The sequence below is a fragment of the Nymphalis io genome, chromosome 13 (genome assembly GCF_905147045.1).
Source record: "Nymphalis io chromosome 13, ilAglIoxx1.1, whole genome shotgun sequence".
Lineage (NCBI taxonomy): Eukaryota > Metazoa > Arthropoda > Insecta > Lepidoptera > Nymphalidae > Nymphalis > Nymphalis io.
In genome coordinates this window covers 6,757,296-6,781,102 of record NC_065900.1, presented here as the reverse complement: position 1 = coordinate 6,781,102, position 23,807 = coordinate 6,757,296, and positions in this window count along the sequence as shown.

The window sequence follows — 23,807 nt, the reverse complement described above, 5'->3', positions numbered from 1 at the left end:
ATGGCATGAATTACGAAAGCTATACAAGTTTTTTTTATATGATATTCCAGTTAAAGTAATTGTAGGGCGAGGGGAAGTAAAAACAAAAAGCGTCTGTATTTACGACTACCACTTCCATTTTTGTGCCCCGCCTTCATTAACTTAAGCTGGCCAGGCGTATGCAACTGACATTAAAAAAAATGAAACACCTATAAAACATTTGAAATGAGACTTCTACCTACATAACCTCATATAAAAGTGATTTTCTTGTGAATTAAATGTTAATTTCGACTGAATATCTTATACTTAATAGATTTTGAAATATCCATCTAGATCTATTTTCTTAATGATAGACCTAGACGCTGTTGGACCGGTTACCATGAAAGTTGCTAAATATAAGTAATTTTTCATCGAGAGTGTTTTATAAGTACTATCTACTGTATTCTATCTTGCCGCGAGCTTAAACAGTTCAGCCGCAACATACTGTGACAATTGGTATAAATTTTATTATGGAGAATATTTAAGCGCAAGTTGTATCTGATAAAGGTTTACAAATTGGCATCAGTACAGTCCCAGCCTATGAACGTCTCACTGCTGAGCTAAGGCCTCTTCTCCTTTTTTGAGGAGAAGGTATGGAGCTTATTCCGCCACGCGGGTGTTTGGAATACACATGTTCATCATGGCTGAATTTCAGTATAGTAGTAGTATAGTAGCATCAACTTACTATAAATGACTATTCATATTGAATTCTTATTAGTAAAAATTGATTATAGAAGTTGAAATAAGTGCCTATTAAAGTAACAATGGTAATAGGGATACCTAATTACAATTGTACTATAATTTTGGATAAGATATATAGAAATATACACCAAAGAAAATGCAGTTAAAGTATGCTTACAATTTTCAGTTTGAAAAAAATAATTTCATACTGTAATATTAAAAATATTACTTACACGATTTTTTATTCATTAGGCCGTTATTGAACTGAAATAACTTAAAAGACTTGTTTAGCGGATGTTTAGTTAAGCATTGCTGTGGTCTTCCCTCAAAAAACATATCAATAATAACGAAACCATTAAAAAACAAAATGAAAAAGAAAATCAAGCCGTATATAAAATTATTTGTATTTATAGACTTTATATTTTCATTTGATTGTTGATGTTTTTTCGTAAATAAAAATAATAATTGAGCTAATATGAGCTAATGATATTACCTCAATTTATAAAGCGAGACTTAAAAACTTAAGTTAAAGTCAAAGCAGCATCCTTATACACTGAAGTCGACGCCCTTATACAGCTAATTAGCCGACCAGAAGATAAATGTCTGCAATCACGAACACGGTCACTCCCACAACCCTAACTACATTCCCCATCGTACGTTCAACAACAAATTACCCACAAACTAGCTTCGCCTAACAAAAATATTCGTAACCGTCGTTTTAATATCATTTCGCATCCTATATAACTTTTCATTAAGGTTATAGTTTTATATACGTTTTTATCTACTGATAAAATTCTTGTAATTGTCTTATGTTTATAAAAAATTCCATTATCTTACGGTGCCTATATAGAGAATAATATAGAATACTATAGCATAGCGATAGCGCCACCTTTTACACATTTTACTTAGCAATAGAATACATTTTGTTCATCATGCACAATGGAGAGAATTTATTTCTCTCCATTGTGCACAAATACATATAATAAAATGTATTCAAAAGGCCTCTTATCTCTAAGGCAGCAATCGTTTCCAGGCAACCTTATGGTGAAGAAAACAAACCCATTTTATCTTACAAAAAGACAGTAAAGTATAAATATTGACAGTATTAAGTAAAAAAAATATACATCAAGAGAGTAACTGTGTAAAAACTGCATAACAAAAACATACAGTGCTTATTTATATTGTAGTTTAATTTATAATCCATAAGAATTTTCGCTTAGCTTCAATCTCTCACCTTCCAATTTTTAAACTTTATCTTAAAAACTGTTAAAGCATAATTATACCTATAAACTAACAGAAAGAAATAAAATCATAAGAGACCCTTAAATGAACTTAAGAAGTTAGTTTAGTTTCTCAACAAAACTAACTACTTTAAATAAAGTTTTCAAAGATTGCTGCTTGTTAGTAAACTTTTACAAAGCATTTACTAACATTTCATATATATTTTATTTTTATTTTTCTTGAGATTAGACTTAGTAAATTTCGAGCAAATCTAAACATATAAAAATAAATGCTTGTGTCGTATGAACTACTAAGAAGCCATATGATTTTGTTAAAACTTAGTGCATATTTTGACTGTCTCACAAAGATTTCTTGCAAAGTACAATATGCGGATAAAAAACAATGAATTATGATTAAAGCAAAATCACGTATTTTTATCAAAATTGTATCAATTCTTTCTTAGTTACCATATACAAATGCAGCATATTAACGCACTTACTAAGTACAAACGTTTGTATATAAACGATAAATTTAATACAGATTATTTGACACGCTGTATTGATTTTTTTTTAAATGGATAACGTAGTAATTTGAAATACCTTCTGCAAGTGTCAAAATTTCACTTTGCAGGTATTAAAATTCAAACACTCTTCTTAACGATTTTATTATTTTAATACAACTCAATATGATATCAACCAGCTTGTTTCACAGTTCAATGATGATTGCCGTTCTTCCTTTTAAAACACAAAAATGAGAGATTATACCAAGTGCTGACTAATAATAATATAATATTCACCGAAGCCGGTAGTCAAAATAGAGCTCCAACTAACAAAAATACGAAATATTTAAATATACAATATAAAAATACCAGCAAAATTCACATGTTTTGTAGTAAATATAACAATAATACAAATTATAATTTATTACATTATTTTCATAATGCAGACTTATTTTAATATTCACGGCTTTTCTTTACAAAATGCTCAACACATATTTGAAATTAAAACATGATTATTTTATCAAGCTAACACAAGTAACTTTTGAATGTATATATTACAAAATATTTAAAAGAACGTTTATCACAAAAATATCATGTAACAAAAGTGCGTAGCGCTTTTTTGATTGTTCCTGTGTTGTTTTTTTTTTATTTTATTCATTATAAGTATGCAGACTGGATGGTGAGCAGTCACTACCGCCTACACAATTATTATAAATACAAATAAAAAATTTAAAAAAATTAATATAAAAGGTTTTATTGAAAATAATGATGTAGATAATGTACTAAAATCTGAAAAGTAAATTCGGTAGGTCCTACATACCAATCCTCACATCGCTCTCCTCATCAATTTAAGGCATTGATCAGACAAAAAAATAAAATGTTTGGGCGTAGCGTAACTTGAGTAAATATGTAAATTGCTAAATTGTCAATTACTAAATTTGATCCAAATTAATAAATAAACCAACAAACAGGGCAAGCTAAATAAAACCGCTTAAATATAATGAAACTAATTTACGAAGAAAGACAGTTCAAAGTCAGAAGTGACACTTGAAAATTTGTAAAATAATGGCTCTATCAAACAAATAATGATCCAGAATGCATTTTGTAAAGTTTATAACGTAGTTTCGAATGTATATTCATAAAAAATCTTAATATAAATAAAAGTTACACCAGCTTTGCTCGTAAATGAGGGGGGAGAGGCAGGCTTTTGAAATTCTGTATCCTTTTCTCAATCCTTGACCAGTAACGTGTATACAAAACTTCTTGGTGATCTGGTTAATAGTTAAGATGTGATGGTGTTTGACAAACAAACTCACTTTCGCATTTATAAGATTAATTAAGATTTTGTTATCTGTATACTACAAATATTTTGTTAAAGTTATTAAATCTAAAACACGAATATCATAGAAATATGTTACAATACAAACTACAAATAGAACAAATTCAAACCGCAGACAATTTCAGGGAAAACTTTCTTTTAGACATTAAAGCGAAACAACATAAATCAAACTAATACCGACTTGTTGTTCAGTTTTTGTTGTTCGATGACGATATTATGATATTTACTCGTATTTATTTGAGATTCCCTCAAAAACTTTGGGTGTTAACTTGTAAGGATTTAACTTTTGAATATACAACTTTAGTTGTAAATTATTAGTGTCATATTATGTTTTTTTTAACATAAAAAAAGATGAAAGATTAAGATTTAAACTATTTATAATAAATTATTATAAGTTAAAATGCAATTAATTTTAAAACAGCTCATTTACATAATTTAAAAATATGTTTAACTAAAATAAAATAATAACCGATTAGCGTAACTATTGTTAAAGCTCGTCTTAAAAAGATTTAAATGGACATGCGAAATGGAATACACAAGCTTGTGCGATTAGGTGCGGTGATATATAGAGGCACTCGAACCAAATCTAATCTCAGTAGTACATTGTACGGCACTACTACTACTGGGCTAGTTGCAACGTCGGAATACACTTAAAATTAAACATGAACTCTGGTAACAAAGTTTTCGTTAAAGTTTTATGTAATATTAATATACAATAATCGAAATTTAAATATACTATGATCTTAATAAGCACTTTCGAGTCATCATTGTAATGTAAAACAAATACCGGTTCGAAGTGTTGATGCGACTATTTGGTTGTACATTCGCAAAATATTTCATAATTTTGTACTTACAATGCGTGAAAAGATTAGAATTTCCATATGGCCAATTTCGATTCTGTTTCTTTTTATTTAATCTTATAGACACAGCATCTGTTCTCTCGTTTGACTTAACAGTTAGATACATTTATTTAATTATATGACTATTGCAAAATAAAAATATCATTGCAAACATTAACTTACACTGTGCAATATACAGTGTAAATAATATAAGTATACACTACGTTTCGTAGAGGCTGACAACAGTTCTGAACAATCCAACTAGACTTACACAAACACCAAACCACTGGCACTCCCACATGGTAGAACCACATTGAATGGCTTTGCTTTGGATTACATTAGAAAGGTAGTCGAGGAGCCAGGCAGCCCAGAAGTATAACATAGTGCGATATGCACTATGTTACATTTATCCGCCTTCAATGAATTGTTGAAATTTCTTCCATGCTAGGATTGAATGCTTACTTATATATAAACTTGCTCACTCACCATTCAAACTGAAACCCAGCAATACAAAGAGTGGGTGCTACCCACTCATATGGACCTACACAAAAATAATTATAGAATATAATTCTTACAACGCTACCCGTATAAACACGCACGAGATCTATTATTTCGCGAACAAAGGATAATATATCTCTGAAGATAATTACACTCATTCACAAATTTGATTTGTAATGGTACAAAGCAGAAAGTTATTTGTTAGATTTCCCACAAAATATTTATATTTTTGTAAATCGTGTTTCTTATAATAAATATATCAAAAGATTTTTTGTAATATCAATAATAGAAACAATATACTTTATCTATAATAAGTACCTAGTATACTTTATACCACTATGAGTATCCTACAAAAACGAGATATGTTTTTTTATGTCATATACATATTATCACATTCGCGTTGTAATAAATTTAATAAATGCAATATTATTAAATAAAATGCACAAAAAATGGAATAAAATTTTAAGCTAAAAGTTTCACACTTCAAAACAATCCATTTTTCCTCGGGCAAATCCGACTAGCATTAATTTAGCCGCTTTTAACAATTTATGTACAATGAAAAAAGTGACACTATGAAATAGAATGCACATAGTTAAAACCTTTTAGCCAATAAATAAAATGTTTAATATAAAAATATTTTTTCTATAGTAAAAATATTAACGTGTTTTTTAATTGAATCCAAATCATCCAGAATTATTGTGAAAATTGACACATGCAGATTTCTTCACGACATTTTCCTTCGTCGCCTCATCAATTATAAACAAAAATGAAACACATAAAAACTCAGTCACTTGCCCCAACTTGAAGCCGCAATCTTCGGTTAAGATGAACATGTTCTAGTCACTGGGCTACCTTGACTCTCGGAAGCAGTACATATTATTAATCCTTTTTTTAATTAATGTCAATATTTTTTTTATCCTCATTATATTATATTTAAACAAGTTATAGAAATATTATGGTATTATGTAAATAATATATTTCGAAAAAGGTCATAAGATAAACAGACTGGAGACTTGCTGTAATATATTTAGGTATTTTAGCACTGAAATAAGAAGAGATCAATTACTGCCATAAAAAATTTGCTCATATAATTCTATAAAAGAAATATATCGTGTTAAATTCTTAATAAAAATATCTAATCGTGCGACATTATTGCGGGTTACTAGGGTTTTAATATATAGAAGATCATTTTGTCAATACAAATCTTTACTAAGATTGTAAATACGAATTTGAGTCCTGGACGATATTAGGTATTTATTGAATATTGATTTAGCTATTCTAAAGGATTTTTAATTAAAGTCATTATGAGGCTCTCGTTGATTTTAAAATAGCAAACATGATACTTTTTATTCCGAAAAAAAAGAAATATCCAAGTAAAGTTGTAACTAAGTATGTTGTTATAACTGACGAAAAATAAATAACAACATATATTTAACATAATTACCTCTTCACGATAAATCGGCATAGTCGGCATTAATAGCTATCATTAACACAGAGCGTTACCGAATTTAGATAATATTTGATCCCATTAAAAACATAAATGTAAAATAAGAGCCAATTCCAATATTATGATGTATGCCTTGGTTGTTGACTTAAACGACCAAAGAAGTGAGATCTAAATGGGTGCCAAGTTCAATGGTTAGTCCTGAAATTTATTTATAACAACATAAAATATTTTATAACAACTTAAATTATCATTTTTCTTTATAATTCAGGAAAATATATTGAAGCCTAAGGTCTGGGCTTGGACTTGGGCCAATGTAAATTGGCTTGGCAATAAACAATTATCGTATTTATTGTATATTGTATTTATTAATATATGTGTATTTTATATTTATATTATCATTTATTTATTTGTTTGTCTTTGTATAGATTTATGTTATTTCATTTATTATTATACCATGCATTACCTACTTTATATCCTATGAGTAGTTACTTATGCCGTAGGTTGCCTCGAAAAGATCGCTATGTAGCGATAAGGACGTCAAAGTTGTGTGCTAATTATGTTATAGGAAAGTTTTATGTATTTTTTTTTATTTTTGTGCATAATCAAGTATATTTTATTCTATTCTAAGATTATCTTTATACCCGAAATAAAATATGAACGTATATTTTTTTAATACTTATATTTATTTTTTATTCACATAATATATATTAGCTCAATATTTAAGTAACATATGGTTTGAACTTGCTTATTCATCTTATAATCATTACCATCCTCTACAATATGACTCACAAAATTTTAATTTGGCGGGCATTAATCCACTTTGCTTTTACAAAATCTCTCAAAAATGATTGTAGAGATGTCAAAGAAAAATCGAAAAAAACACAGTTTATAACTCATACATAGTTACAAGTTGGAAGTTATATTGCGTAATTTGGTAGAAATAGGTTTATAGACAACGTTGTTATCATGACAGGTGTTATCTATTGAAACGTATATTTATCATTTATTGATTCTTGTCCAAACATTTATTACTATTTATATAAACTATGGTTTTTACAATACTTTGTAAGCCGTCAGAGGTTCTCAATCGCAAATATCTTAAGTATTTATCGTAACGTCACTTTATTATAGTGTCAACCTTCACCTTACAAAACACCTAGAGGCGACCGCTGTAATTTGTGACCTTAATCAATTCCAGACAAATATAAATAACTAGCTAATCACGCCGACTACACACGGATCGAATAATAATAATAATAATATCCTGGGACATTATTCACACACTGCCATCTGATTCCAAATTAAGCAGAGCTTGTGCTATGGAAACCAGAAAACTGATATACTACTTTTCTTTTGTAAATACATACTTATATAGATAATTACACCCAGACTCAGGACAAACAGACATGTTCATGCACACACGTATCTGTCCTGGGTGAGAATCGAACCCACAACCTTCAGCGTGAAAGGCAAGTATCTACCAACCACGCCTACCGGCTCATCAATGGCTTAGATTTAAATTTTGTAAGTATATAAATACTATTATTCCCCGTGACTCCAACCGCGTTAATTTGTTTTGCCATTAAATAAGTCAGGGACGTATTTATATACATCATATCAATATAAATGTATCTTATCCAGATCCCATGTTAAATCAAATGTGGAATTTCAGTTTCATCTACTCAAAAGGTTAGAAGCAGACAAACACAGTGGCGCAATTATGGTATTAGTGCAGACGATAATGCAATCGATATCTTGTGCTAAGGTTTCCTTAAATAAAACGCAGCGCAAAACATAATTAATAAGTCAATCCGAATATGTCAATCTAAAATTACAGTAGATTGAAATATTTTTAATCTTAACCCTTAACTGACATGGATATTTTTACACCCCAGGTGCAAATAAACCGATATTTTTTACGATAGGTAGGCGTTTCTTCGATTAATTCTAACCTAACCAATTAGTGTTATTTTCAGCAATAGTGCACAGTAGCTTGTTGTAGAAAAGAATTTCTACTCTTGTAAAATAAAAAATCTGCTTTTACCTACACATATCTTGATTTTCCGTTTTGAGTCAATTTCTGCGCCACTACATTAGTTGCGTAGCAAAAAATAACGACGTCAGCTTGCGGTTAATAATTATAACGTAGACTGTGATAAGAAATACATATTAAAAACTGTGAATATACTGAGATAAGGCAGTCTTTTGTAACTCTGGCGGATATGAACGCAAGAGTCTATCAACAGACCCACATCCTTCGTTAGAACAGTGTCAGAGAATACCTGTGTGTGTCGTCGGACGTGAATCGACGACGATGTGCTACTACTGTGGCGCGGACCGGGACACCGCTCAGCATACGTTGGAGACGTGCCAAACCGCACCGTGAAGACCGTGAAGAGTGCGGAGAGGAAGATCTTGGTCCGTGAAATCAGACAAGACCTGTCCCTGCGAGCAATCATGTCGGCGATGCTCAACAGGGAATTGGTGTGGAAGACCGTAGCCTCCTTCTGTGATATCGTCATGATCCAGAAGAATACGGTGGAGTGGAAACAGGAAAGGGCTAATCCTGCTCGGTGAAGACGACGTCGGCGTCGTCTCGGCCTTCCCCCAGCCCTGACACCCGGGGCTTAAAAGATAGGGCGTAACCCTTTGGCCGTGAATGCGTGAGGTGGGGGTCTCATGTGTCCTATTTCAGATGGTCCTGAGGAGGACGGCAGCTGAGATGGCCTTACGCTACCATACGCACTAGTGAGGAGTGTGGGGGGCGAGATTACCTTCGCCCCTTATGTAGAGCTCCACCGAGCCACGAGTGGAGCACAGCACGAGACTGCGGATGCATTATTTCAACAAGATCCCGCAGCCTCTCCGATCCGTGCCGAGGACGGCCATCGCAGTGGTTTTATTGAGTAAGAATCCCACATAACCCGGTGTTCGGTACCCGGTTGAGGGAACCGGGTACAGAAAACAGGGCTTCCTTGGGATTCCTTTCCGGAGGTTTCCTCTGCGTAAAAAACAACAAAAAATCTTGTAACAGTAATTGTATTAATTTGTGGTCATAAAGTATGAATAAAATAATAATAACAATCTTTTATACAAATTTTATCATAAAAAGTATTATGATTGATCTCAGTTTGACATTCAATCTTGTCAGTTAGATGAAGCAGTTAAGTAACACTGCAAAGACACATACAAACAAACATTTTCTGTGTACGTGTTATACATAATGTATAACAGTGTACCTATAGGAGAATAACTAAATTACTCTTGTGGTTTGAGTTACGGAGGCTGCTATTGGATTGAGAGACTTTGTGATTAGGACTACAAACAAACCTCCCTTAATTACCCCACCCACTCACTTTCTTACTAATATTATTAAATCAAAATACTCTTTACCCCAATAGGTCCTTACTTTTGAACTGATTTGAGTCATTTAAGATTATTAAATCAAATGTAAACCCGTAAACGGTTGTAATATACACTATCAAATTTAATGGAAACCATCGAATATTTACTTCACACTTATTTGTCATATATATAGCTTTTTTACCATTTTTGTTGTCATTTAAGCTTGAAATCTTTTTTTTGGCAAGATACATTAGACTTTTTCTAAGGTCGTAAATTCAAGTTAGAATGTCATTACCTATATTTTTGGTCTTATTGGCTTATCTTTCTTATATTAATATTAACATACCAATTCAGGGCTTACATATGTATATACAACAGTGATTGTACAATCTATGGCTGCTGTGGCAAACATAATAGTAGCATTTACCGGTTGATTCGCAACTCCGATTCACTGAGCGAAAAAGTTGCGCCGCTAGTTAGCTGAAACATATTCAGCCGTGACTCCAGTCCATCACGTCGTTTTTCTTACATAAGACGGTGTCAATGTGCCAACGCATGTAGAAGCCGTTTTACGATCCGTAAATTTACATAATATATTTATTTATATCTAATAGGCCGCTTAAATTTTTTGTGTGTCGAAACATAACACGCAATGGCCATTTATGGTACAATTTAAAAAGCTTCTTAAAACATTCATTAGTTTTTAATTATTATACTAAGTTATTTTATATTTTATCGAAAGGGAAAAGGCATTTTACCACTTAGCATTTATTCTCAACTGAAATCAGGAACTTTTGTAATTATTGTAAAGTGGTATAACACCGAAGACATGGAGCAGAAGTGTAGTGGTGCTGTTTTTCAAGAGGCGCCCCTCTTAAGCTCCCCCTCTAAAGCTCTTCTGAATAGCTACCGCCCCATTTCACTTTTAAGTCATGTTTACAAATTGTTTTCGAGGGAAATCACGAATCGTCTTGCCCGAAAATTCGATGACTTCCAACTCGTGGAACAGGCTGGGTTTCGAAAAGGCTTCAGTACCGTAGACCACATACACACACTTAGGCAAATAATACAGAAGACCGAGGAATATAATCAGCCTCTATGCCTAGCGTTTGCGGACTACGAAAAAACCTTCGATACCATCGAGACCTGGGCTGTTCTGGAATCTATGCAGAGATGCCTAATTGACTGTCGGTATGTCCAGGTGGTGAAGTGTTTGTACGAAGCCGCAACCATGACCGTCCAAGTACAAGATCAGAGCACAAGACCAATCCAATTGCATCGCGGGGTAAGACAGGGAGATGTAATCTCACCAAAACTCTTTACCAATGCATTGGAGGACGTCTTCAAGACGCTCGATTGGAACGGACGCGGCATTAATATAATATAAATGGCCAACACATTACACATCTGCGATTTGCCGACGACATTGTCATCATGGCGGAGACTCTGCAGGATTTGGAAGAGATGCTAAACATTATAAGAATATTAAAAATTATAAGAATATTTAAAATTTATTATAAACATTTATAATAAATTTTATAAGAATATTATAAAATTTCCACGGGATAAGATATAAAATATATATTATTGATTCCTTATATATGTAAAAAAATCAAGAAAATAAATTTGTTTGTCATTGGAGCAATAAAATACATGAGAATATTTTGAAGTCTTCTTCATTGAAAAAAAATGTTGTAAAAACGAGTCTCGAACTCAAATATTGTTATTAAGAATGGTATAATTATTTTAAAATTTATTATCTAATAAACCACGCCTCGTTCCATTTACTTTAAAGTTAATAGGAATCTTAACCCACTTATGTCTCCTCTGCTGGTTGGCGATGATTTATGAGAAAATTTTAACGTGGTTATTTCAGCAGTAGTAAATCAAACTGTTATCGTTACTATATAAGTATTTACATGTAACAAACTGATTATGGATACGAGCAAGTCCCTTATATAATATAATGTTATCGTTTTGAAACAAATATTACTTTGTAAGAACGTGAACCCGTATGTATTTATTGTACAATTATATTATCTTACACAATATTCTTTATAAATAACCGTAACCGTAACAGCCTGTGAATATCCCACTGCTGGGCTAAAGGCCTCCTCTCCTCATTTTGAGGAGAAGGTTTTGGAGCTTATTCCACCACGCTGCTCCAATGCGGGTTGGTGGAATACACATGTGGCAGAATTTCAGTGAAATTAGACACATGCAGGTTTCCTCACGATGTTTTCCTTCACCGTAAAGCACGAGATGAATTATAATCACAAATTAAGCACATGAAAATTCAGTGGTGCTTGCCCGGGTTTGAACCCACGATCATCGGTTAAGATTCACATGTTCTTACCATTGGGCCATCTCGGCTTAATAAAAAAATAAATATAAAAATTATAAAATAATTACATAATAACTTGTTAATGTTAATACTGTAAGCTGATTAACATAGAAACTTTTTTATGTTTGGTTATGTTGCATATACCGTCAAACTAAACACAAAAACACAAATCATCTGAAAAAGTTTCACATCTTCACCTTTTAAAAAAGCTTTGGAGGTTATTCCACAACACTATTCCAATGCGAGTTAGACTCAGATTTTCATCCGACATGTAAACATTTCCTCACGCCGTTTTCCTCCACCATCGAGCATAGGATGTATTTATACACACAAATTGAGCATACGAAAATTCACTGGTGGTAGCCTGGATTTGAGCTCGCAGTCATCGGTTAAAATATATTTGTAGCAAGAAGGAAGATCAAAGTCATATTCGGATGCAAGCGCAAATTAAACATCTGAAAAATAAAAAAATATTATTATCGTCGATCATCTACATAATCTTTACACATTTAATAATAAAATATACTATTAGATTGAATTAATATATAATAATGAAATAATTTGAAATATTATTTGTTTCGCGTTTAAAATTGTTAAGATTTTTTAATCTCATAGATAAAATATAAATTGTTTTAATCTTTTGTTTTGCACAATCTATGAGCTGTTAAACATGAACGTAAACGCCACCATTGCGATCTCAAAACAAAGAGCTGTCATCAACAAACAAAAACGTGATTTAGGAGCATAAGAAATGAAGTGAATGGGTTACCTGTTATTGCCATAATTATAGCTTTCAACCGCGATGAAAATAACGCATTGTTTCCTTTGTTATAAATCCCCTTCTCGTATTAAAAATATTTTAACAAATTGCTTTCGTTGACAATCTATACTAATATTATAAATTTCAAGTTGTTTTTTTGTTTGGATGCGCTTATATCAGCATTTACCAATCCATTTTGAAAAAAAAGTCTTCTGTTATAAATATTATATAACATCATACGACGACCCAAGGGGCGGAGCAATAACGCTCAAGAGTGCGCCTAAAGCCACCAAATTTCAGATTTCTCGCGCGCGTCCCTTACACGCCCTTCTCAATGTGCAATTTAATTATAATGCTTTTTCTATCTAAAACGACTGGCAATATCCCTGGATATTTGTTTATTTATTTATATATTTTAAGTACAGGTGACATGCAACATGAGATGTTTTCGCGGAAAGGCTTTTTAGTGGGAAAAGGTTTTACAAAAATAATGAATTAAACATTTTAATGGTTTTTCTTATTTACATTAAAATCTTAAATAAATAAATAAAAATTAAAAAATAGTTAAATTACAAATCGTGACCGCGTGAAATGGTGGCAAGAATATTAGCAGCATTTACCCTTTATATCTCAATTCCGATTATCTGGGCGAAAAATGAATCAGCCCTCTTATTACCGGTAGAATCAATTAGACGGGATGCAATATTTTTGATGAGGTTTTTGCACTATTACTCCAAGGTTTGGACCTTTCAACTGCAAACGGAATAAAATTATATTTTGGAATAAGAGATGAGTATTTGTTACGTTTGTTCGCTTCAGCTTTTTCCGCGGAAGCTCCGGATTTTAACATTGTAATTATAAGTTGATTACTTTTAAATTAAATATTAAGAGTGAAATATATGTATTTTGTCACAATTAATAAAAACACTAATAATACAGGATAAAAAACTCTATGTACTTCATTTGCGATAATAAATAAATAATATAAAAGATACCTTTTGGTCAATCGTATTGAATTTGTCTACCTTGGGCCGGGTCGTGTTTATTTTGTGACGAAGGTCGCAATCAGAGTTATATTCATATCGTTAACGCATTACAAGTCGAAAGAGACTATTTGTTTGTTTCAATAGAAGCCACGGTTCGTATTTCAAATTTCATTAATCTGACGTTGTAATTAAGGTATTTTGTATAAATAGGCCATCAATGAGACTTGGTTCCTTCATTTGAACATTGCTAGTAAACTCATTTTGATAAAAGCCTCCCACTGTCACTAAATATTGTCATTTTCGGCTTATTATTATTGGTTCAAATTATATTTTCAGCTTTCAGCTGCGTTTACGAAATAGACTATTACTTATATAGTATTTAAATATTTATTATAAAACCTTAGGATAATTTTAATAAAACAATAAATAAAAGTTTTTTTTTTTTTTTATATTCGCCGGGAGGTCAAATGACTCTACTCCACCTGATGGTAAGTGGTAGTAGAGTCCAAACGCGACGACGGACAGTACAGACGGGAAAAACGTTCTGCACTAGCCGCCTTCGCCTTGCCGGCCCGCAAGATGCCTCTTCACGCCTCGTTTGAAGGAACCCGGGTTGTAAGAGGAGGGGAACACGTGAGCTGGTAAGGAATTCCATTTTTTGGAAGTGCGACAAAGAAAGGAGTTGCCAAATTTCTTTGTTCGCGATGGAATTGATGTCACAGTTAGGCGGTGACATCGAGAACCAGCTCGCGTGGACTTAAGAAGGAAAAGGTTTGATTATTAACAGCATATAAAAAAATATGGTTCATTTGTTTAAACCTAACCTAACCACTGGGCCATCTCGGCTTCTATTTTGATCACAAGTAAACTGGAAGAATGAAATATTATTTCGCAAATTCCTTGAAATTTCTATCTACATTATTTTTATTAATTGGTTTTCTTTAATTAATTTCAGGATTAATATTTTTTGTATAGCTATTTATTGGTTATTTTAACCGTAGCCTTGCTTTGAATAATATGTTTATTTACCGGTTTTTCAGTTCCCATATTTATATGGTTAAATCTAATTTTTTTTTATTTGCAAGGAGATTTAAGTGAATTTCATAAACCACTAAATCAATTATCACAAAAAAATTAATCAACGCCATTTATTGAAATTTATTAGCTATGTATATTTATATCCTAACACTGATTTTCCAAGATTCTATCACTTTTAAATACATTACTTCTAACTTAATTGCAAAACATTCGATATAGCTCCTTTAACTTCAACTATTTATTACCTTATAAAAAATCACCAGTATCGAGAACCATCGTACAAAATAACATAGCTAATCACACGTTATCAAAGAGAATTAAATGGTTCGTAAATTATTTTCACATTTAGAGAGACTAACATAAATGTCCATTAGAGTAATGAAAAATAGTGGCCTCAGCCGTTGCTATTTTTTTTTTTTAAACTATTAAACGCTTTTGGTTCAGGGACGTAAGTATATATAAAAATTTTCATTAAAACTATTTTCACAACAATCATTGAATACACGAGTAACGTAAATTATTTCTATTTTTATAAAATTTTCGCAACATTTCACATTAAAATTGTGTACACACTTTATATTTCACTTTGTAGTAGGGCTTTGTGCAATCCGTCTGGTTAGATACCACTCACTTATCACATATTCTAACGCCAGCCATGTTTTATTCCAGTTTAAGCTAGTTTAATTTCAGGCACAAGGAATCTTCCAAAGCAGAGTCCTTAGAAAAATAAATGCCAATCTATACTTATAATTACTTCTTCTACTTTATAATTAATTACTTCTTCCGACTGATTTATCAACGCAGTGCTTTAAACCACAGCAGTTGAAGACTTGAAATTTTGACAGTTGGTGCATTTTATGATGAAAACATTAACTAGGAAAGATTTTTGGAAATTCCACCCTTAAAGAGGTAAAATAAGGAATAAAAAATTGTATGAAAATCCGTCATTTTCAAATTTAGAAACATGAAATTTAATATACAAGCTTCTGGTTAGAAATAAATAAATAGATATTTCAGCGTTTTACATTTCCACCTAAGAGGGTGAAAAAGGGGTTGAAAGTTTATATGGGGATTCCGTCAATTTTTGAAGTAAGAAGAATGATATTTAATATATCTAAGAAAAAAAAACATACGTATTGCATCGTTTATTAAAAAAAATATTCTGATCTGCTTGAAATTTACTATTTGTGTTCTTGATTGAACTAATCTTGACTGAACTCTTCTTGATAACCAAGAGTTGAAAGCTTTTAGAAATTTCACGGAAATGGGTTGCAATTTTTTTATTTTATTTGTTTTGAAGTGGTAAAATGTTTGTATTCTTCTGGATGCAAATAACGACTTACAAAATACACAATGTCTTAATATCAATATCCCCTAGGGTGCAAGAAATATATTTTCTTTATACAAAGATACTACCATAGTGAAACCAAATGCAAAGAAGAGGTGGGTTGTATGTATTTCAGACGATGCAACCGCTCATTGCTCCTGACCACTACCTGGGTCGCTATAGTTTGATCATGGGTCAGCCAATGTTTAAAAATGATTTTTTAGAGCAAATTGTAGATGTTGATTATGCCCAAAGTTCCAAAGTGCAAGGTTATGTGGTTAACACTTAATTGGTAGTGTCGAAGCTTTACCTCAATATGACCCACAATTTCTACAGATTTATTTTAGGATGTACTCGAGTAGGGGTAGTTTTCATTCCAAGAATACCATCCATCAGAATTCAGATTGATGATTATAAAAATAATAATCTAAAATTAAAAAATACCTCTTAATATATTCTTTAACCAGAATGACATTTCATACTTTATACTGCAAAATTAATTACTTTGTACTACAACATTTATATTTGCGCGCAAGCGAAGCCACAGGTAACAGCTAGTTTACTCCAACGATCCATTTAATAAACGTTAAGTAAATATGTATGGTCGATAAATAATATTCACGCACACGTACATATTAATATTTATATTAAACACACAAAATAATCAATACATATAACATACGAAATAATATACGTACGTGATTGGCTTGACACTTTATTATTCATCGCCAGTATGCCGCTAGCGATCAGCTAAAACATATCATAACGTTTCTTTCAGTGTTCCTCAAATCATTAATCGTAGAATAACTATACAAGAAATTACGATTGTAATGAACTTAGTATGTGTACATAAATGATTGGTAATTATTTCAAAAAAAAAAACTAGGAATGAGTAGTATGAACATAACACAAAACATCTTTGTTCATTTTATATTTTCGTTACGTTGGGTTTAAGTGCCACAGTAAAGTTTTATTTTCAGGCCCTAGGAAATAGGTACTTCGGTTGTAGTTTTGCCATAACTGTACGTTTATGCAACCCTTTCGTCATAAAATTCATGTGTACACATTATGTGGCTTATAATTGCATGGCTAAAGCCGTATATTACATATATATATATATATATATATATAACAGTAACAGTAACAGCCTGTTAATGTCCCACTGCTGGGCTAAGGCCTCCTCTCCCTTTTGAGGAGAAGGTTTGGAGCTTATTCCACCACGCTGCTCCATTGCGGGTTGGTAGAATATACATGTGGCAGGATTTCAATGAAATTAGACACATGCAGGTTTCCTCACGATGTTTTCCTTCATCGTCAAGCACGAGATGAATTATAAACACAAATTAAGCACATGAAAATTCAGTGGTGCTTGCCCGGGTTTGAACCCACGATCATCGGTTAAGATTCACGAGTTCGAACCACTGGGCCATCTCGGCTTTTTATATATATATAAAAAACAACAACAAACAATATAGAATTACTTTTTTGCATATAATACTTATTTAATTAAAGCTTATTTCAACATTATATGTAAAAAACATTAAAATAAAATTGTCTTTTCAGAAGTACAATATTGTTTCTCAATTGGATCATATATATATTCTCAAAAATATATCTTAAAAAGTTCAATTCCAATCGCAATAGTATTTTGTGCGTACATTAAGAATAACAAGTACGTTAATTTACTTCGACACAACTCTAGTATGTTATATATACCGGAAATATAATATATTATTATTAGAAATTCAATTCCTTCATAAAAATATTACTCTATGAGAAGGAATTGAAAATCATACTAAGTAATTATAGGAAAGGTAAAACTATTGTATAGCATAGTTCTACCAACTAGATTATACTAATCAAAATATGGAATAAAAAATGCACATTTAAAAAAAAGTTATAGTATATATATATATATTACTTTTTCTTGTCATTTTTAAAATCTCTAAGAATAGGACGATCAAAGACTAACATACCTCTTACGATGGATTTAGACTGCCACTTTTCTAACTTAGGTAATTTCAATAACGTCCATAAACATGAAACCATAACATATCTTAGTGCACAAGTAAAACCTGATTATCCCATGTTTTCCTTCAGTACGGTCACCAACGACGACGTTATAAAGCACGTATCCGCTATTACCTCTGACGTGACGGGTGGTGACGGTATAAGCAGAAAAATGATAACCTTGGTCCTAAATAAAGTTATACCTGTCCTCTGCCATCTATTTAACTTCTCGTTATCCTCTAAAATGTTTCCTAGTACCTGGCGCGTTGCCCATATTATTCCTATCCCTAAACTTTCAAATCCTACAACACCTACACACTATTGACCAATTTGTATTTATCCACTCTCAGCTGTAATTTGTCTACTCTTAGCTTACTCTATTCCTGTCACAGCATGTCATCTTAAGCCCTTTCCAGACTGGTTTTCGTTCGGGACATAGTATTGTGACGGCACTTACTAAAGTTTTTGATGACATTAGATACGGATTAGATCAAAGGCATATTTGTATAATAGCTTTACTAGACTTCAGCAACGCTTTTAATACAGTTGATTTCTAGCTATTTTGGACTCACTCAACATATTTCCAGATGTTGTCAATTAGTTCCGAACCTATTTATAAGGACGCCAACAACGTGTACATGCTGAAGATAGGTTCTCTTCGTATTGCTGTCTCAGTGCCGGTGTTCCTCAGGGTAGTGTACTTTCGCCGCTTTTATTTTCTACCTTCTTCAACACTGTTACCAATCTTCTCTCCGTCCCTTTTCTCTTGTATGCCGATGACCTACAAATCTATTTGACTACACCAGTTTTAAATATAGCAGAAGCTATAGTTAGATTAAACCCTAATCTTAACATTGTTACCAGCTGGAGTAAATCATTTGGATTATCCATAAATGTCAGTAAGTCGCAATTATGCATTATGGGCACCAAGCAACTTTATAAAGTTGACAAAATTAACCTACCTGACGTTATTTTTGATGGGATGACTTTGCCTAGCAATGTTATGAGTTTTAATGGATACTTCCTTTACCTGGTGACCACAGGTTGCTGAAATTAGCCGTTCATTATTCGCGACAATACATTGAAAGCTTCCTACACACTAAAACCAAAATACTACTTGCTAATTGCCTTCTGCACCCAATTTTGGATTATGCGAATGCGTGTTACCCTGATTTATCAGAGGAACTAATTAACAAGTTGGAACGCCTGCAAAATATTTGCATAAGGTTTATATTTGGACTGAAGATATTTGATCGTATTTCGGAGTATCGTTCTACCCTCAGATGGCTTACAATCAAAGATCGCCGCAACTTACATATTCTTTCTATTTATTTATCTATTATTATATTTATGTATTGATATATGATATTGATATATGTTGTATGGTATATAAATGTATATATGTATCTTTGTATATGTATTGCTTAAATATATATATATATATATATATATATATATGTAAAATGCACTTACCCTTTAGGTCCTGCGAGCATCTTAATGCAGGGTTGTTCGGAAGAGATCACTACTTGAGTGATAAGACCGCCCTAGCACGCATCATGTTGAGGTCCGATATTTTATTTATATAGCATGGTTTTTCTTGAACTTTTATTTTTCTTTTTTTTACTTACTGTGAGTGGGTGTGCAATAAAGTTGTTTAATAATAATAATAATATAAATAATAAAAAGAATAAAAATTAAAAAATAATAATAAAAAATTTAAAAAACTAAATGGGGACTTAAATGCTATTTTTCCCGGGGACTGGGACGGACTTAGTTAGAGAGTAGAGTTAGAGTTATTAAAACCGACTCAAAAAAATCGAGAAAGTACAAACGTGATGTACAAAAATAAATTGAATGTATTTATAATGTACTAGATTGCATTTCTAATACTATTTAGACAGATGGAATTCCTAGTACAACTTTAGTGACTAGTACCACGGATTGTATACACAATAATTATATTCTGTGTATCACATAACCGAGAATTTCTGTAGTTGTTAGATTTGTAATTAGAATACCAATTACAAATTTTCAAAAGTTTTTAACCACATATATTATTGTTTTATTCCTAAATTGCCTATTTCATGAAGGTACTGCCTTCGACTGCCTTAACTCTTCTGTCTAGATATAAGGACGCATATCTTCAGATCCCGTGGAGAATCATTTAGTATTGAAAAAAATGTGTGTAATTTACTGATACGATTTTTTTATATAAAAATAAATAGCCAAAATGATCAAAGATATTATACTTATTGGCCATCACGTACAAAACATTCTATACAATCCAGAGACCTCTTCAAACTTGTGACAATCGCAACGGCAACGCAAAAGTGCTGTTATTGTGATCCAGTTTATGTAATCTTGTTTTAAAGATTTCCTCCGCATCAAAAAAATAAACTCTCATTGAAAATATGAGTTCGTTTTATTTTTTCATAAAAGCCAAAAAAAAAAATATTGCATTAATTGAGGAGGTAATAATAAAGCTTAAATCATGCAAATCAGTCAAGCAAATTTATTGTACAAATACATACATATACACAACTCCTTTTTTGGAATTCGATTAAAAATCTCATAAAAGTACTTATTGCTAGTATAATTTTTAATTGATCCTAAACAAACCGATAGACTCCAATATTATAGATTTATTATAAATAGTAATCACTTTTCATATTATCTGAGCCTTTTAAATATACGTTATTAAGTATTTATAATAAATTAAACATTTATGTTTAATTTATTATTTTTTTTAAGATTTATATTTGATTTATTATTTAAAATCTCTTTTTTTTTCAACTTTATACTTTACTATTTACCAAACTTTATTATAATAATAAGACAGGGCCGCTATTTGCACATCTCGAATGCGAAGCGGCTTGGTAATGCACTATAATAGCAAGAAAATAAAAATCGCAATACACTTAGCTTTTATTACTTCCGACAACTATATATCGCTTATAAGATAAAAATACACTAATGATAAAATTACATTCCAATGAAAACTTCATGTATAACTTATAAGTTATTTTATTTAGACCAATAATAATAATAAACAAATGAATGTGTATTTTCAGCTTGTATGTTTTTGAGCTGTACATAATATAATGGAATGTATTAGCATTTCTCAATAAACCTATCGAGGTTCGTAGTTTCGACCTAATTGCGTGTGATGGCATTAATAAACCCGTCTTTTGTATTGAAATTGACAAAGAAACCCCAGTGCCATAATTTACTGAAACGCTTTGACAATAAACAACGACGTAAAGTTGAATTAACAAAGTATTATTTCATTTCAGTATCAAATCTATATAAAATTTGATGACTATGATACGAGAATATTATCCGAAGATTGTGTGTTAGTGGTTTCAGATTTTTATCAACCACATTACATCAACCTCATTGTGTTTTCTTTCATCGCCGACCACGATATGAATTATAAATTTAAATTAAACACATGATAACTCAGTGATGCTTTATTTATTTATTTATTTTGAACAAATTATACATATCTTAAACAATATATACGATAGTAACTACAATAGTATAATACTGTGTCGTAGCTACTAACGCCCTCCAATTCGACAGCACATTTATTTATTATTTGTTCATTATAAACATAACAATCAAATATCATTTAATTTAACAAAATATAATATATAAATATATACATCTAAATATATATACTATAAGGAAGGGATGGGGTAGGAAGGAAAAATAGGTTAGGTCAATGTTATATTGATCGTTTTAGTAATGATTCAGTCTCATCATAGCCCAGGATGCTTGCCCGGGCTTCACTTTGAATCTTCGATCAAGATTCAAGTTCTAACCACTAAGCCATCACATTTAATTTTATCGAGTCATACTCATAAATATATAAATTAATTAAATAAGAAATCAAACTTAAGTATTTCATTTATGATATGAAGAAAATATATCGTTATCGGAATTATCAGTGTGTCAAGATCTTTATATAAAATCTAAAATTAAAAAATCATTAAGGCTAACAAAGTTTCATTTAAAAAAATCACATATACAATACTGTGATATTTTGAAGGCTTAAAACGTGGGTCAATTCGGAAAGTTGGTAAATTGCCAACGAGTCAACGGTGCCCGTGTCACCTCACTACAGGATAAAAAAGGTTGGCAGCACATCGCTAGTAGACCAAATCGAGGAAAAAGAAATTGTAAAATTTAAAAATGGTATAAAACAAAGAATCAGACGTATGTCCATATGTACGTAGCTATATTACATATGTATGTAGTTATTGTAATTGTGTAATCGATTTGTTAATTTTGTTATTTCATTCTTACATTTGTTGTTAAAATATATTTCAATTCTTTTTTTTTATATAATTGCCGGAAGGGCAAGTGACTCTATCCCACCTGATAGAAAGTGGTAGTAGAGTCCAAACGCGACGACGGTCAGTACAGTCGAGAAGAATGTTCTGCACTAGCCGCTTACGCCTCGCTGGCCCGCAAGATGCCTCTTCACGCCTCGTATGCCTAGGCTTATGAAGGAAAGGGGAAGCAGAAATTAGAGAGTATTCCTCAGAGCACTCGCCGTGATACAGTCGATAGAAATCGCTTAGCGCTACTATCTCTCGACGCAATTGTGAAGGCTCGGGGGTGTTTGTGACCTTTACGTCGCCAATAATACGGACCGCACGTCGCTGAAACCGATCCAGGGCCTCCAGTAGGTACTTAGCGGAGCCATCCCAAAGGTGTGAGCAAAATTCATCGCAAGACCGTACCTGTGTTTCGTACAACAGGCACAGTTGTTGTGGCGGGAAAAAACGCCGCACCTTGTTCAGAACTCCGAGTTTTCGTGAAGCTGTTTTTATAATAGCCTCGATGTAATCCCTTGGACTAAGGTCGCAGCGAACGTCTATCCCCAGCATGGCGATTTTGCTTTGTATCACCAGCAGAGTGCCACAAAGGGAGGGAAGAGGGGAAAATGGTGACTTTTTTCGCCGTAATAGCGCATACATGTATTTTCTCGGCATTAAACTCAACAAGATTATCAGAGCCCCATTTGGCGATGAGCTCTAACGTCCTATCGAGTTCAATGACAAAATCCTCCAGCCTCTCCTCAATTTCCGCTCAGCCAGCCACTGTGCGTCCGTGGTATCTACCATGCACTGTTCTATCGTCTGCATAGCAATGTATGTTCCCAAGAGAGAACATATCATTGATATGCAAAAGAAAGAGTGTGGGAGATAGCACAGATCCCTGGGGGACCCCAGCATTCACTACATAGAATTGTGAAGCGCAACCATCAACTAAAACACGAAGGCTACGCTTGTGTAGGAAGCTGGCAATCCAGGTGCAAAGCTGAGCAGGCAGAACATATGCCGGCACTTTGGAGAGAAGACTTCTGTGCCAGACCCTGTCCAAAGCCTTGGAGATATCGAGGCTGATAGGCAACGATTCTCCATGCTTAATAGCTTCAACCTAGAGG